This window comes from Manis javanica, chromosome X (assembly GCF_040802235.1).
Source record: "Manis javanica isolate MJ-LG chromosome X, MJ_LKY, whole genome shotgun sequence".
NCBI lineage: Eukaryota > Metazoa > Chordata > Mammalia > Pholidota > Manidae > Manis > Manis javanica.
In genome coordinates, this window is record NC_133174.1 from 120,510,056 (window position 1) to 120,526,614 (window position 16,559).

General features: G+C 41.0%; 1 long non-coding RNA gene across 1 annotated transcript in view; it reads right to left on the reverse strand.

Moving 5' to 3' along the window:
* The window catches only part of LOC108397513 (uncharacterized), a 79,984-nt gene that overhangs the window by 6,666 nt on the left and 56,759 nt on the right, over positions 1-16,559 (reverse strand). The window contains exon 2 of the long non-coding RNA XR_005058593.2: positions 6,021-6,158. This is a non-coding gene — a long non-coding RNA (uncharacterized lncRNA). The remainder of the gene's footprint in view (positions 1-6,020; positions 6,159-16,559) is intronic.

A 16,559-nucleotide genomic window follows, 5' to 3' on the forward strand; every position in this document is an offset into this window, starting at 1 on the left:
TTTTTATTCAACATAGTTCTGGCGGTCCAAGCCATGGTAATCAGACAACACAAAGAAATAAAAGGGATCCAAATCAGTAAGGAAGATGTTGAACTGTCACTGTTTGCAGACAACATGGCATTATACATAGAAAACCCTAAAAACTCCACCAAAAAACTATTAGAACTAATAACTGAATTCAGCAAAGTTGCAGGATACAAAATCAATACTCAGAAATCTGCTGCATTCCTATATACTAACAATGAATTAGCAGAACGAGAAATCAGGAAAACAACTTCATTTACAATTGTATCCAAAAGAATAAAATACCTAGGAATAAACCTAACCAAAGAGGTGAAAGACCTATACTCTGAAAACTACAAGACACTCATGAGAGAAATTAAAGACACAAATAAATGGAAATACATCCCATGCTCATGGACAGGAAGAACTAATATTGTCAAAATGGCCATCCTGTCTAAAGCAATCTACAGATTCAATCCCTATCAAAATACCAACAGCATTCATTCTTCAATGAACTAGAACAAATACTTATAAAATTCATATGGAACCAAAAAAAGACCCCGAATAGCCAAAGAAATCTTGAGAAGTAAGAACAAAGCTGGGGGGATTACACTCCCAAACTTAAAAGATCTACTACAAAGCCGCAGTAATCAAAACAATTTGGTACTGGCACAAAAAAACCAGACCCGCAGATCAATGGAACAGAATGGAGAGCCCAGATATAAACCCACACATATATGGCCAATTAATATATGGTAAAGGAGTCATGGATATACAATGGGGAAATAACAGCCTCTTCAACAACTGGTGCTGGCAAAGCTAGACAGCTACATGTAAGAGTTTACACAAAAGTAAACTCAAAATGGATCAAAGACCTGAATGTAAGTTGTGAAACCATAAAAGTCATAGAAGAAAACTCATAGGCAAAAATCTCTTGAATATAAACATAAGCAACTTTTTCTTAAACATATCACCTCAGGCAAGGGAAACAAAATCAAATATGAACAAGTGGGACTACGTCAAACTAAAAATCCTATGTACAGCAAAGGATACCATCAGCAGAACGAAAAGGCATCCCACAACATGGGAGAATATATTTGTAAATGACTTACCCAATAAGGGATTAACATCCAAAATATATAAAGAACCCAGAAAGCAAATAACCCTATTAGAAAATGGGTGGAAGATCTAAACAGACACTTTGCCAAAGAAGAAATTCAGATGGCCAACAGGCACATGAAAAGATGTTTCATACCACATCAGGGAAATATAAATTAAAACCACAATGATATATCACCTCATACCAGTTAGGATGGCCAACATCCAAAAGACAAGAAACAACAAATTCTGGAGAGGATGCGGAGAAAGGGAAACACTCCTACACTGCTGGTGGGAATGTAAATTAGTTCAACCATTGTGGAAAGCAGTATGGAGGTTCCTCAAAAAACTAAAAATAGAAATACCATTTGACCCAGTAATTCCACTCCAAGGAATTTACCTGAAGGAAATAATTTCTCAGATTCAAAAAGACAGATGCACCCCTATGTTTATCACAGCACTATTTACAATAGCCAAGATATGGAAGCAACCTAAGTGTCCATCAGTAGATGAAAGAAGAAAACGGAATATTATTCATCCATAAAAAGAAAACAAATCCTATCATTTGCAACAACATGGATGGAGCTAGAGGGTATTGTGCTCAGTGAAATTAGCCAGGCAGAGAAAGACAAGTACCAAATGACTTCACTCATTTGTGGAGTACAAAAGCAAAGCAAAACTGAAGTAAAAATAATAATAGCAGACTCACAGACTCTGAGAAGGGACTATTGGTTACCAAAGGGGACGGGTTGGGGTGGAGGAGAGGGGTTGGGAAGGGTGGGTGGGGATGGAGAATGGGATTAAGGGGCCCTATAATTCACAATTAACAATATAAGTAGGTCATAGGGAAAGCGGTACAACACGAAGAAAACAAGTAATGACTCCATAGCATCTTACTATGCTGCTAGACAGTGATTGCAATGGGGTTAGTGCATGGGGTAAGGACTTGATAATATGGGTCAATGCTGAATTCACAATGTTGTTCATGTGAAACCTTCATAAGATTGTATATCAGTGATACTGTAATAATAAAAAAAGAATTGGGAAGCAGGAAGGACTTTCAGTAAAACCCTGGGACATTACTGTCCAGGTGCATTGCTTTCCTTCCCACGTAAAGGCAAAGAGATATTGACTGGCCTTATCCACAGGAAAATCAATCACAATGAAAAATTTGACGGAGCAAATAAAAGATGTTAGAGAGTCATTTGATTCACCTGGTTGGCTATTTTGGTTGCTGTCATTCTAGAATTCCCTCTCCCTTTTGGAAAAAATCCCGGCATGAGATTTCTCTAAGAAATCTTGGCTCAATAAATGAATAGGTGTAGGAAAAATGGGTTCCCATAGCCAGGATCCTCTCGTGACCCTAATCTACTAGTATGTGCATGCTTGCGCACATTTTGGCAATGAATCCTTATCGACTGTGTTGTTATAAGGACCTCCCCCTATTGCTATGCATGGAGCAAAAGGCAGAGGCAAAGGCAGAGACAGATTACAGACTTGCCAGGTGCAGATGTGATTCTAGCACTCAACGTGCCATCACAAGAATAAAGCTCGGAATAAGACCTTTTACCGCCAACATTCCATTGTCATTATTCAGTCTCATCAAATCCAGAGTGAACTTGCCTGAAGCTGGAAACCTGTGTCATGACATTTGGCATGGTCTGCAGGAATTGCTCCAGACCAAAAAACAGAATAAGCTGCCCTCATGGGAGGAGTACTTTAGTAGGCTGCCCCTATGAATGGGGAGACACGTGGATATTCCCCCAGTGGACATAAGGTCTGAGGTGGCAATCCTCCTAGAGGAGTGGATCCCTCCAGAACAGGGGGAGGTGGAGGTGATGCCTGAGGCAGTAGAGTTGGCCCTCTGCAAAATAGGGAGGTCATTAGAGAAACATAGTGCCCACATGGCAGTGGAAACCATGGGTTGGCTATTCCTCACAGTGTTAAAAAGGGACATAAAGGAGAAGAATGTACTCCTGCAAGAAGCATGAGAAGAGGTAAAGGTCATGAAGGAGGAAAAAATTCATTGATGACTGAGATGGCATCACTATGGAGAAGGTAAAGAATGTAATGGTGGCATGAGAAGAGGCAGCACAAGAACACAGGCTGCGAGGTGCTGTGCAGGAGGTAAAAGATTTGTTGAAGAATGAGATGGTATCACTGCAAGCCTCTATGGAAGAGGTAAAGGCCATGAAGGAGAAGGATGTACTCCAGCGAGAAGCACGAGACAAGACAGCACAAGAATGCAAGCTACAAGGTGCAGTGGAGGAGGTAAGAGATTTGTTGAAGATTGAGATAGCATCACTGCAAGGCACTGTGGAGAAGGTAAAAGAGGTAGTGATGGAGGCACTCAGTGAAGCAGCGAGAGCTGCCATCAGTCAGCTCTGGAAGCAGCAGAGCATACATCGGAGGACTAGTGGGTGGAGGTGGTACCAGAGGCACCAACCCCTACTCTATTGAAATCCTTCCCAGTTGTAGTCAAGAAAATAAAGACACAGCAACTACAGGTTTCTCTGGGAGAGTTGCAGCCCCCTCCCCAGGTCACAGAGCACTCCATGCTCTGCCCTGCTATACAGGTGATGCTGGTGGATTTGGGCTCCTAGTTTCAGCAGAAACCCTGAGAGTCCCTATCAGCCTATCTTCTGCGCCTTTGGGATGTAGGTGTGAATGGGATCATTCTATCTGGATCAGAGATGGGAAAATGAGTAAGCTGGCTTCCCTGACAATTCATCCTGCCTTGCAGCAGTGACTGCAGAATGCATACCAGGAATCATTCCCTTCTCAAATGGCTAATGGCCACAGTTCATACTATATGGCCCAATCAGGGTGAATTACCACCTTCCCCTGTTAGATGGCAGATGTATGCCAAGCTCCAACAGGTGTTACAGGAGTTGGGCATGAAAAGGCATTTATAACCAAGTAAATCAGGATCTGGACAAGGACCTGTTTACAGCGGGATGAGGGATCAGTACTGTAAATGGCTCCCCCACCCCTCTTTAAGCCCTCAATAGCCATTCTTGCCTCTCACTTAGGGTAGCCCATAAATGTAGTTACCCATACTATGGCAAATTTGGGAGAGGCTGAAGCAATGCAGGCACAGAAGGGAGTATGGCTCACTATTAAAAGGAAGAGCTTAAAGGCCCTGTGAAAGTCACAAGGACCCACATATGGGTTGATTTGATAGGGGCAGGAGCAGACAGAGAAAAATTGGATGGGAGGTCAAATAAAATCTTACTGAAGCTGTGGCAACAACTGAAGCCAGAGCAGCAGTTTCAGCCACTGAGGACCAAGAGGTGGGGGCCAGATACAAAGCCACAAGTCCAGCCTATGTGCCTGCAAGACTTCCTGCTGGAGAGTGAGACATCCTCACCAGGACCCTCACAGGAAGGAAGATGACTGGGTGATACAGTTTGACTAAGGAGAGGGTTGAGGCACATTCCCTGAGGGATCAGGTGGGGAACAGAGGCCACCTTTTGAAATATCAATTCATTGGTCCCCAGTGAATGTACAACATTTCCTGGCTCTGGTAGGCACAGGAGCTGAGTGCTGCCTGATTTATGGCTACCCTGAGCGGTTTCCTGGAACCCCCACTGCTATAGATGGATACAGGGTTAAGGAAACAAGTGCAAGTGAAACAAGCCCAAGTCCCATTAGGAATAGGGCATCTATCCCAAAAAGGAGTATACTGTGTATGATGTCATGCTTACTTCTGATTCTCTTACAAACAACTGTTTAACACTATTGCAAAAGTTTTGGGGTCTTTTAGACTACTATAGAGTGTTTAGCCTACACTTGGCACAAATTCTGGAGCCCTGATACCATTTGGTATGAAAAGGAGTCAGGTGGGACTTGGGTGAGACATATGTATTTGTCTTTGCCACTGCAAGGTGGGCAGTCAAGGCAGTGCATGTCTTAAGTGTGATAGAGCAGTCAAGGCCCTGTGAGCTGGATTTCCATGTGACCGAAGATGGTTATTGCTGGAGTCTCTGGCAGTGGTTTGAATGAACTTGCCAACCCTACGGGATTCTGGTCATAATTATAGAAAAGAACAGAGGTCCGGTATACCTTAATAGAGAAACAATTGGCTACCATGTACCACGTTCTGCTGGCTATGGAGCCCAATATTGGGGCTTGACTCTATAGGTACCAACATGGCACCATGCCAATTGTATGGTTAGTCACTGACCCCTTTGGGTGCAAGAACTGTGGCAAGACTTATGGGCCTCTGGTCAGACTTAGTCCTGGGGACAGGGGAAATGAGGGCTTAGCATTAAGATCCTCAAAAGGTCTAATTTTAAAGGGGCAAGTTCTAATGGGTTTGGGGAGGAGGGAGTGAGGAAAGGTTCATAGAAAAAGAGAAGTTCAGTAAGAAAATTAGAACAAGGAAGTGGAGGGTATAAGGAGGTAGAGACAGACACAAAGAGGCCTCAGAAGCTTTTTTGTCTTTCAATTGTTTGTTCACCTTGGTTAATTTCAAAATGGTATTTGTAAAGAGGCAATTTTAGAATATGCTTGAAAGCCTCAATATACCAGTTGGAATAGACATAACATTCCATGTTTTATTTTAGAGCCATGGTCTTCTAATTTTGTTCTAAGAAAAGCAAGTTTGGGGAGATCAAAAGTTCCCTATAATGGCCATTGGAGTTCTAAATTATTTTTGGTTAAATTGTTTCAATTAGTTAAAAATGCACATAAGGAGTGACCATGGTTTTCAAACATAAAAACAGCGCGGGTCCTAGAAAGAGAATCCCCCTGAGAATTTAGCAGATTAGGATCCCATTATTTAAAACCAGAGGTTCAGAAAACAGAAGAGCACTCACCAGGTAGGAGAATGCCTACATAAAAACAAATAACCAAAAACAGATCCCCTGAGTCAGAGCTCCACCAAAAGGGAAGCTTGGATCCAAGAGGTAACTTACCAAACCAAAAGGAAAATGATGGCTCATGGAAGTGGAGAGCACGAGGGACACTATGGGTATATCACAGAGTTCCAGGGGTCATTACTTCTCAGGGGTTCATCTCCTTCAGGTCCTATCTGGTCACCATGTAATGTTAACCTTAAAAAACAAAAGAGCCTGTTATTTTACCAGCAAAATGAGTTTATTTGGGAACAGCAGAGGAATTGTAATTCAGGACAGGCACACTTTGGTAAACCAAAGGTAAATCTGGAGAACAGAGGAGAGGATCTTGCTTTCATAGGGAAAAGGAGGAAGCTGGGAGGGCCTGTTTTGCTGAGTTCTCACTGGCTGCGCTGTTGCTGGGCCGGACGAAAGTCTTCCTTCCTCCCGCTGGAGTGTGTAGTTAGCTTCTTCCTGATCAGGAATGTGAGGTATGCTTCTTACAGCAAGTGGAAGCACCTGAGAGCTACCCCTTCGGTGCTTCTGAACTCCATTTTAAATGAAGTTTCCTTTATTTATTTTCACACTTCCCACTTTAGAGCTTCCAGACTTTTCCCACGTTCTTCCTCCCTGTCAAAATAGACTTATCCATTCCCTCAAGGCCTTACTCTTTTACTAGATGTCACTGATAGAATTCAGGGTTAAAGGACACTAATATTCGATTACTTTGTTTCCAATGTGGGTCCCAGATAAGAATTGCCAGGAATCTATTAGGAAGGATATGAAATCAGCCTAGTGTATACCCAGCATTGTGCTAGATCCTCTAAGACTGTACCAAAGAACAGAAGAATTGCCACAGCAGGTCTACCCAGCCTACTACTCAGTTGCTAACATCAACAACAAAGGATGTGCTCTGGAAAAAACAGAGGTGGACCTTCATACAACCTTTCTGGAGGAAATGTAGCCAACAGCAAAAGCTTTAAAAACTTAACAGAATCTTTGACCCAGTAATTTTGCTCCTAAGAATTTCTACTAAAGAAGTAATCAGGGACATCAACAAAGATGCAACTGCAATGATGTATATTGGAGCATTATTTATAATCCCAAAAACTTGAAAATAATCTAAATATCCAAAATACAGTATTGGGTAAATAATTCTTTCTATATCCATACTGTATATACATTAAAGTCTCTTTAAAGACAGGTCTCCTTAAAGACAGGAAAAATCTATTGTTGAATGTGAAAATCTCTGTTCTAATTTTATGCACAGAAAAAAGGACTGAAAAAGATATACCCAAAATGTCAAAAAAATGGTTATCTCAAAATGATAGGATTATTAATGACATTTTTTGAGCTATATGTTCCAAGTTTTCCATAAGAAACATTCTTTTTTTATTGGAAAATACAATGAGACATCTATTTTTTTTAATATTCCAAGGCCTGTTTGCCTTCCTTATAACATTAAAGACTAACTATACTCCCAGCTTCTCCTAATATAGCCATTTATGGTTTTGCATTTATAAATGTGTCTAACATTTTTAATCCTTTTCATTTCTGGTTAGTAATTTCTTATCCTTATTCTTTTGAAATATTCATTCAAAGAAGGTTGCAAGAACTATATAGGGAAAACCCATGCTCCCTTTCCTCTGTATCCCCCAATGTTAGCATCTTATACAACTATAGTGCAATATCAAAAATAAGAAATTGACATTGGTACAATCCACAGTGCTTATTCAGATAGCAGCACTTAAACATGTACTCATTTGTATCTGGGTGTATATGTGTGTGGGTGTTCAGCTCTATATAGTTTTACTATATATATAGCCTTGCATAACCACCACTACAACCAAGAAACATTTTTATCACAAGAATCCCTGATGTTGCCCTTTAATAGCCACACTCACCTATCTCCCTCTCTGATTCCCTAACCCCTGGCAACCACTAAACTTTCTTCCATCTCTATAACTCTGTCATTTCAAGAATGTTATATAAATAGGATCATACAGGATGTGACCTTTTGGGATTAGCCTTTTTTGCTCAGCATAACTGTCTAGAGATTCATCCAGGTTCTCATGTGTAACAAGTTTGTTCTGTTTTATTGCTAAGTAGTATTCCAAGGTATGGCTGTATAGTTTGTGTAACCATTCACCCACTGAAGGATATCTGGGCTGGTGCCAGTTTTTGGCTGTTACAAATAAAATTTCTATGGACATTTGTGTATATTTTGAAATTTAAAAAAATTCTCCATTTATGTCACCTAAAAACCCAAGAAAGCAGCCTCCTCCTATATACTTAGACTTGCTGAACAAGTATCCAAGTTTACCTTACCCATATCGGCACAGTTTTATGAGAAACAAGCTAGATTGAGAAAAGAACATGGAGTTATTCCATATTTTCTCTCTGAATTATACTTTTCAATGATCTGTCTCTGCCCCTTGACTATGAACTACATGGAGGCAGGCACCATGACTGAATTACCTCTACTCCTAGGGCAAGGCACAGGGTTTAGCATAGAGTAGGCATTTAGAAAATGTTAGGATCTGTAGGGGTAGGTGGGGTCCAGGGATAGATGATTTCTAACAAACTCCACAGATTGTAATAGGCAGTCAAGGTTAAGAACTACTGTTTAGCTGAATAAACAAATGTTAAGGGGAAAAAGGAAAGCTCATGATAAGAGTGCAGACTCAGGATGTCGGTGGGATGGGGATGGGGAAACTGATATTCTGTTAATCTTTCTCCACCTTACAGAGACAGTTCTGCATTCAGATTAACCTCTAGACTGCATGGTAGGAAATCAGTAATTCCCAGTACTGTGCTTGGGAAGTGCTTTTGTTGAATCCCTGTGGCTGACTGGGGCAAGAAAAAAAAGCTTTCATCTGCCCTGTGTGGTCTTACCTACTTGTGAGGCTGTCCCACACATCTGTAGAACCCCAGACACCTCAGGAGTTTTATGGGAAAAGCATTTGCTGATATGAATTACCCAGAGGTCTTATTTGTTTAGACAGCATAATTATATTTGGCAGAGCTTAGGAGGAGAGGAACAATGTCTCCTTTTATTACCAGATTACCTGGGAAACATGGGCTAAAACTGTCCCTTGACAAATGCCAATCCTGCCAAACCTCAACAAAATATGTTGGACAAATAAAATCACAACAGGGGCTGGGCACAGTCTCTGGAAAGATTACTCAATGACCAGAGTCAACATTTAAAACCACTTGGGGTATTCAGCAGACACTACAGGAGCAGGTTGAAGAATTGTTCAAAGATTGCAAAACACCTCATTAGGTTGGCTTTGGGTGATTAGATCAAAACTGGAACACACACAAGTTGAAGAGGGAAGGCAGGTACAAAATACCAGGGCCTGGCAGTCAGGAACACTTGCGCTTGGTGCAGAACTATGTTGCATATCAAAATAAAGCTGCCCTCGTGGGTAGAGCCCCCAAAAAGGAAACAGGAATTTTCACCTGGGCAAACTTCTATCATGCACCATTCCTCTTACTTGAACTTTTGGAGATTGGAAGGCTGCCTGGCTCAGGGTTCTGTTTTAGTGTGTGCTGTCCAGCACCAAGGCTTTTTATAAACTTACACCAGTTTTCAGGACTTGGGATCTGTGCTGTGTCATAGAGACCCAGAAGCAAGGATAACCATTGCTTTTTGCCAAGTAGTCTGTCAGCTGGTGAGACTTGGTATATCCAACTCAGAAATTTGAGTTGGTAGCCCAAAATAGACATATTACAGACAACATCCTCAGCTACTTGGTACTCTGGAAGGCAGGGACCATAGGCCTGGGCTGACTGTGTGAAGAAAGGGAATCTCCTTTATGGCGGAGAAGTGAACTCCTAGCTGAGTAGGGAGAAAGGAGTAATGGAAATACAGGCTCTGTCTCCGAAATTGAGAAGACTGACAAAGTGCTTTCCCTAAATTTAGTTGGCAGTCATCAAATAAGCTCTAATTGGAGAAGGTGAGCCCTGCCTCATATTCTTTCACAGGCCCTCAGAATGTTCTGTTTCAGCCTCTACCTGCCCTACTGAGAGGGCCAGGTTGAAATCCCATATTGGAAGGCTGTGACCCAAAGATTCCTGTTTTCCACCAAGCTGAGAAATGAGGTGAGAGTTGACATGATCCAGGCGTATGCCCTGGGGTTTACCTTTCTCAAAGACAAAGGAATCGTGACAGCCCAGGAGCTGACAACCATATTTGACAGCAACTAAATAGATGAAAGGGTAGTACTGTTGCCAAAAGCAGAACTGATGAAAGCAACGAAGGAAGGGCAGGGTTGCTTTAGTGTTAATGCAGTGGGCCTGCAACGGCAACTGTGTACCACCCTGAAGAAGAGGCCAGAAGGCTCCCTGACTGGTCACATTCACACCTCCCCTCTATCAGGAACAGCCAAGATCAGTCTCAGAGATGAGTGGGCAAAGGCAGTGACAGAACGCCATCTAGGATATGCATGGTTAGTGTTGTTCCTCTCTCTCTCTTTTCTGAACCTGTTCTGTATTTAAGTGAGTCTGTGCCCAGACGGGGCTGTGTGGTCTCTGTGGTCTCTGTGCCAATGCCGTCCTGTGTAACTCTCCGCCACCTGAATGTCACTGGCATCTGGAGCATCTTGGTTTTGTGCCAAAATTTGTAGAGGAAGGACTTGACCCCCTGCTCACATCTGGACTGCAGAAGGCACTCTCTGTCCTCTTTTGTACTCATCTGGAGGTTGATGGGAGGAACAGTGGGTCTTCCTTATAATGACTCCAGAGTTTTCTCCGCAAGCAGTTTGTAACATAGTTGAGGCTTTAGACTTCTTTAGACATGAATTCAAATCTTGGTTTTACCACTCATTAGCTGTGTGACCATGGGCATTTAATATACTTCTCTGCATCCTAGTATTCCCATCTGTAAAATGAGAATGATGCTATCTACATGATAGGGTTATTGTGCAGTTTAAATGAAATAATGCATATGCATATCAATACCTGACACCTAGTAAGCACACAACAGATTATTATTATTATTACTATAATTTGGGTTGATCACTATGTATTTTCATCCAAGACAGTTTTGGATAGTAAAAAAAAGCTTCAAAGCCAGACTTAGGGTTGGATGCTGGCTCTCCCACTATCTACGCTAGCTTGGGCAAGCCAGTGTTCTTATCTGCAACCTGGGATGCTCCAAATGACCATCAGTATTTCCTACACAGGTAGTGGTAGGTCCAGGTTTTCTGGAGCCTGAAACTTACACTACTTGGGTTAAATACGTTTTTTTAAAAGTCTAAAATTAGGTACAATCCTGAACATTTATTTAGAATGAGACAATAATTCACAAGATATTTCAAGCTGTAAAAGCTGACAAATACCACAAACATCACAGAATTTTAAAAATAACATTTTTCATCAAATTTAACTGACACGCCTCCTTGCTAGCCTCTCTATAATTTTTGCCTCTGTATCTCTTGATCACCTCTTCACCCACTACCACTTTTGTACTATAATGTCTATAGACTAGAAAAACAATGTAGTTTTCCCCAAGAGCTCAGAAAAGTTTCTTTCAGCTTCACAACTCATCACTGATTTACATTATGTGAATTTTCTGGATTATTATCAAATTTGGGAAAACTTCTGTCATTTCTTTTCTTCAAATCATTTCTATCAAACTTCTATTATTTCTTTTATATGCGAGCAGTAGGGTTTTAGGATATGTCAAGTTTTTATGCAACAAATCTTAAATAAGCTTTGGATTTGCTACTTTGGATGTGTTCCCACAAGTCACTCCTACACTGCTACAGGCCATCAATAACAACTATACACAGAAGTGATAGCAAACCACGTAAGTATATCCTACTTACTCCAAATAAATGAATCTGTAGTTCAAGTTCTCTTTGGTTGGATCCCCCAAAGAATAGCTCTGGTAAAGACAGAACTCTCTGAAGAAAGCAAAGAAAAGCAGAAAATATGAAAAGAGCAAAAATGTTTTCCGGACATAAGAAGACAGACACTCACTTTTAATCATCCTGTAGATTCAAAGTAAATAAATGTATTCCCTTCCTATATACATTTGAAGTATTCCAGTGTTGTGAATTCCACTGGTAGGATTTGGAATATCACACCCCAGAAGAATGAAGCCTCAGAGGAAACCTACTGGAGCTAAGGTAGGTAAGGCTTCACCACCATAAACTCTAAACCTGTTCTGAGACAAAAGACTTTCTAAAAGAAGAGAGCAAAGACAGAAATCCTACAGGAAAAGATGGACAAGATTTGACAATACTAAACTTAAAAACATCTGTGTAGTTAAAGCAAACAAAATCAACCATTAAACAAACAGAAAAAAACTAGGGAAAAAAGTACTTTTATTCATATTACAAGATTATTAGCCCCAATACAGAAATGAATTAAAAATTTTTCACAGAGGAAGAATACAAAAGGCAAAAATTAAAACAACTGGCAAAGATTTAGGAAAACCTCTCACCCTGCTGTTGTAAATGTAAATTAGTTCACCTTTATACAGGGCAATTGACAATATAAAAACAACACTAATATTTATAAGCAGCTTGCTATTTGCCAAGTACTGTGCTAAGAGCTTTCCACTTATTGACTTATTCAGTCCTCACTTGACTTTACTGATATTCAATGTGCATCATTTGTAATAATGAAAATCTCAAGACTCCTCAGACACCAACAATAGGGTTTGGTTAAATGGAACATGGAATCTCTATAGAGTAGAATTGAATGATCTGTATTTTCTAACATGGAAAACTCTCTAAAATGTAATTTTTTAAAAAGGCAAAAGAGAATATATACCATATCCACAGTATTACGTACCATTTTCACAGTATAAAAATTGTGTGAATACATGTCTACATATGTATATGCATATAGAAAAATCTCTGGGATACCAAAATGATAACAATGATTGTTTCTAGGTGGTGGAATTTTAGATGATCTTGATTCTCTGCTTTATACCTTTCCATTAATGCCTTCTGCCCAGGGTGAGGTCAGTTTGATGGGCACACAACCTGTGCTGTCACACAGAGCACCCGCTTAGAAGAACCTGTGTTTGGTTTAATATTCTGTTGTGACTATTTTGAAATTCTGAATAATTCATAAATCAGGGGCCCCATATTTTCATTTTGCACTGGTTCCTGCAAATTATGGAATTGGTCCTGTCAGGAGTATACCTCGCCTCTTCAGGTCTCATTCTGAAACGTGTTGTTCAGCAACCACCACCACTATGAGAACTTGCTACTCTCATTTTCCTTCTTCAAGTAGAAGGGGAAAGCCTCTGAAGGTGTGCTATTTCCTTCCCTACTAGATTTTAGCTTTATATTTCCTCCCAGCCCCTAACAAGATGGCTTGTGGGTGTCCATGTTAGAGTATCTCCCTTTACTTTCCAAAATACCAATCCTAGCAGAAGAAAAACCTGTTTTCCAGAGTTCCACAAGCAATCCCAACCACTACTCTAGCATCAAACACATGTGTGCATATTTACATATGTAAATTATCTTTAGGACGCAATACTGAGTCATGCCTGAGAGATTTCCTTATAGATTATTCCCATCATCATCAACTAAGCTTTTGATTGTCAAGAAGAGTTTCCTATAATCATCCACTTGGAAATCTCACTGTGCATTCCTCCCTTTGGATCTTTTGTGAAGATTTATTTTTTTGAAAACCTATTCCCCTCTCTACACATCATTCTTTCTTTCAAAATGTCAAAATAATGTCCTTAACCTCCTTTACCTTTGCTTCCTATTTCTAAGACAATACCTACTCAGAGGAAAGAGGGTCACAGTCCTATTATGACTCAATTCCCTTAAAAACAGTGGTTGTGACATTTTGTCAGAAATTTTTTGAGGTCGATTTATATTATATCCACTGAATGTTTTATCTGCATGCTATTTAATCTTTCAAATAAATCCAATTAACTAAACATTAGAGAAATCACATTTCCTCTAGAGAATTCTTTTGGTTCAAATATCCTCTACTAGCTTTTCTAACATGAAGATTAAACTTCCCAGTTCTTGAGTGACCTCTATTATCCCACGTTTGTCACATAAACAAAAAACTTCTCATTAAGGTTATTTTCAAATACACAAGAAAGTATAGGGAATAGTACAGTGAAGTTCCAGGTACCCATTACTCAGCTTCAGCAATTACGTTCTGCCAATCTCTATCATCACTTTTTAATGTTGTTACTCGATTTAGAGGAAAGTTTGAGCATTAGGTTCTGACTAGAAATAGAGCCAAATTAATCCTCTCACTTGAAATAAAGCTGTCACCCAAGTAGCAGTTATGTAGTTAGAATCTGAAAGCATCCACATTCCCAGATTTTCCATCTCTAATCAACCTGCTCCCCAACTCCCTCTCCTCCCACCCCTGAGCTGCCATCAGCATTTGTCCCAGCTAACTGATCTAATCCTTTCAACTACATAAAGGTAGTACAGAGGACTTTGAGAATACATTTGTTGAGGGTACAGCAGAAGAGGCAAAACTGCTTTCTGACCTGTGTATCCCAGGCCAAGTCCGTTTCAATTCTTTACCTTTTGGAGAAGTGAACAAATAACAGCATTAGAACAAAACTTTTTTCAGACCATTTCTTGAAAGATCTGTTTAAAACCATGCCCATGGTCATGCATGTGAAAGTGGACACTAGACAAAGGCAGCAAGAAGAACAAGGCTTAGTTAGAGGGGATAAAATGGAGGATTAAGTTGGATCATAAGAATGGAGGCCAAAGTTCCAGGATCCCACTATAAGACTTTATCTCCTTTAATCTTCCGAACAACTCCAGGCATAATCTAATTCCCACTTTACATGTGAGGAAACTGAGGGAACTTGAGCCTCATAAATCCTACAGCTTAAGGTACCCAGTTTGTGAATGCTGAAGGAGGAACTGAATCTGACCTGTCTGATTGCAAAGCCATTGCCTCTCTACCTAAGCAGAAGGGTCAGGCACACTAAGCACTGGCACAGAAAACTGGTTGAGGTCCCCAGGAAAATCCCTTTTGAGGCCTCAGCCAGCAAACAAATGTCACTTTGTAATAAGACTCTCTTTTTCAGCAGATGGTCCCCTGAATTAGTTGAAGCCTGTGGGTCTTAAATATAAAACAGGCAGATGCACCTTGATCATAATACAGCAGTTTGTTTTTAATGGAAAGTGTTATGCTTAAAATTTAAGAATGTGATTGACTTACAGCATTTTCTTTTGAAAGGACAGAAGGGTTCTTTGTACTTGATCAGCCCAGCCCCTGAAAGCCTAGCTGCTCTCAAGAGTACACCCAGCTGAGCCACCAAAAGCAAGGGTTCTATAGCCATTTCTTTGGGACAGCCCTGGGCTACAGGACCCTCACCCACCCAATCCATACTGCTGACATTGCCCCTCTGAGACCCACTGGAAGCAGTTCCTGCTCTTCCTACCTTGGCCAGACTAGGCAAGATGTATTTCCTCAAGAAGCCCCCAGCCTTATGGAATAGTATCTTTTCAGCTCCTTCTTCGCCATCAGCACTTACCCTTCCATGCCTGGACCTAGAAGCTGATCCCTCTGGACTAGAGAGCCTCCCTTTCCTTCCCCACTGAGGTTGGGGGCGGGGTGGGGTGGGGAGGGCAGGAGGCAGTTTTAAAACTTGCTTCTCTTTCACTCACATTATTATGCCTGTTTTGTCTGTACGTAAAAGCCCACTCATCTATAGCCAGGAAAAATCCTGCTCTTGTATCTAAATTTGGAACTGAGAAATCAGTCTTCATTTAAACATACACGCTAAAAGGGAATCTCGCCATGACCCTCCTTACCCCAGAACGACTCAGGAGACACCGGCCCATGCAAGAGATTTTATTATCTGAAAGAGAAAATGGCTGCCCCCAGAAAGAGGGAGCAGCAGCTCATGGGTGAGGAAGCGCGTATTTGAAGGAGTAGGGGTAGGGCGTGTTCTGCGTTGGTGATTGGATCTTAAGGGATGGGCGACCATCTGGTCGGTGGTGATTGGATCTTAAGGGGTGGGGGGTCTTAGCGCACCAGAATATGCCTTCACACGCTTCCTCCAAAAAGCATGGCAGTTGGGGTGGAGTGGAGGCAGCAGTGAGGTTGCAGGATCTAGGAGGGACAGTGAGGAAGGCAGTATTGAAAGAGTGAAGAACAAGAAGTCTCTTCAGGGAAAGAAGTTTCTCATCACAGGGTTAAACAGGCAGCAGTAAGGAAAATGAATTCACAATTCAGGAGAAAAGGAGAAGGGACTAAATACCAAGCACTACGCCAGCTGCTTTACATACACTGAGTGAGGAGACACTGGAAATGAGGAGAAACTTATGAATGCTGTTACACTAGTTCAAGCAGGAAATAATGAGGAACTTAACAGAATGGTAGAAGCTTGAATGAAAAGAAAGGATAGAAGCAGGATCCACTCTAAAGGGAGTCTCGGCCTAACTTAGCAACTGATTGGGTATAGAGGTCAGGGAGAAGGAGTGAACCAAGTGAGCTTAGAATTTTTGTAATAAGTGACTGGGAAGGTAAGGAGACATGAACAGAAACACGATTGTCAGGAGATGGCTGCAGGTGATATCGATCAATTTATTTTGGGGCCTATTTAACTTAAAAAAATTTTATTATGCAAATCCTCATAGAGAAAAACAGGATATTGAA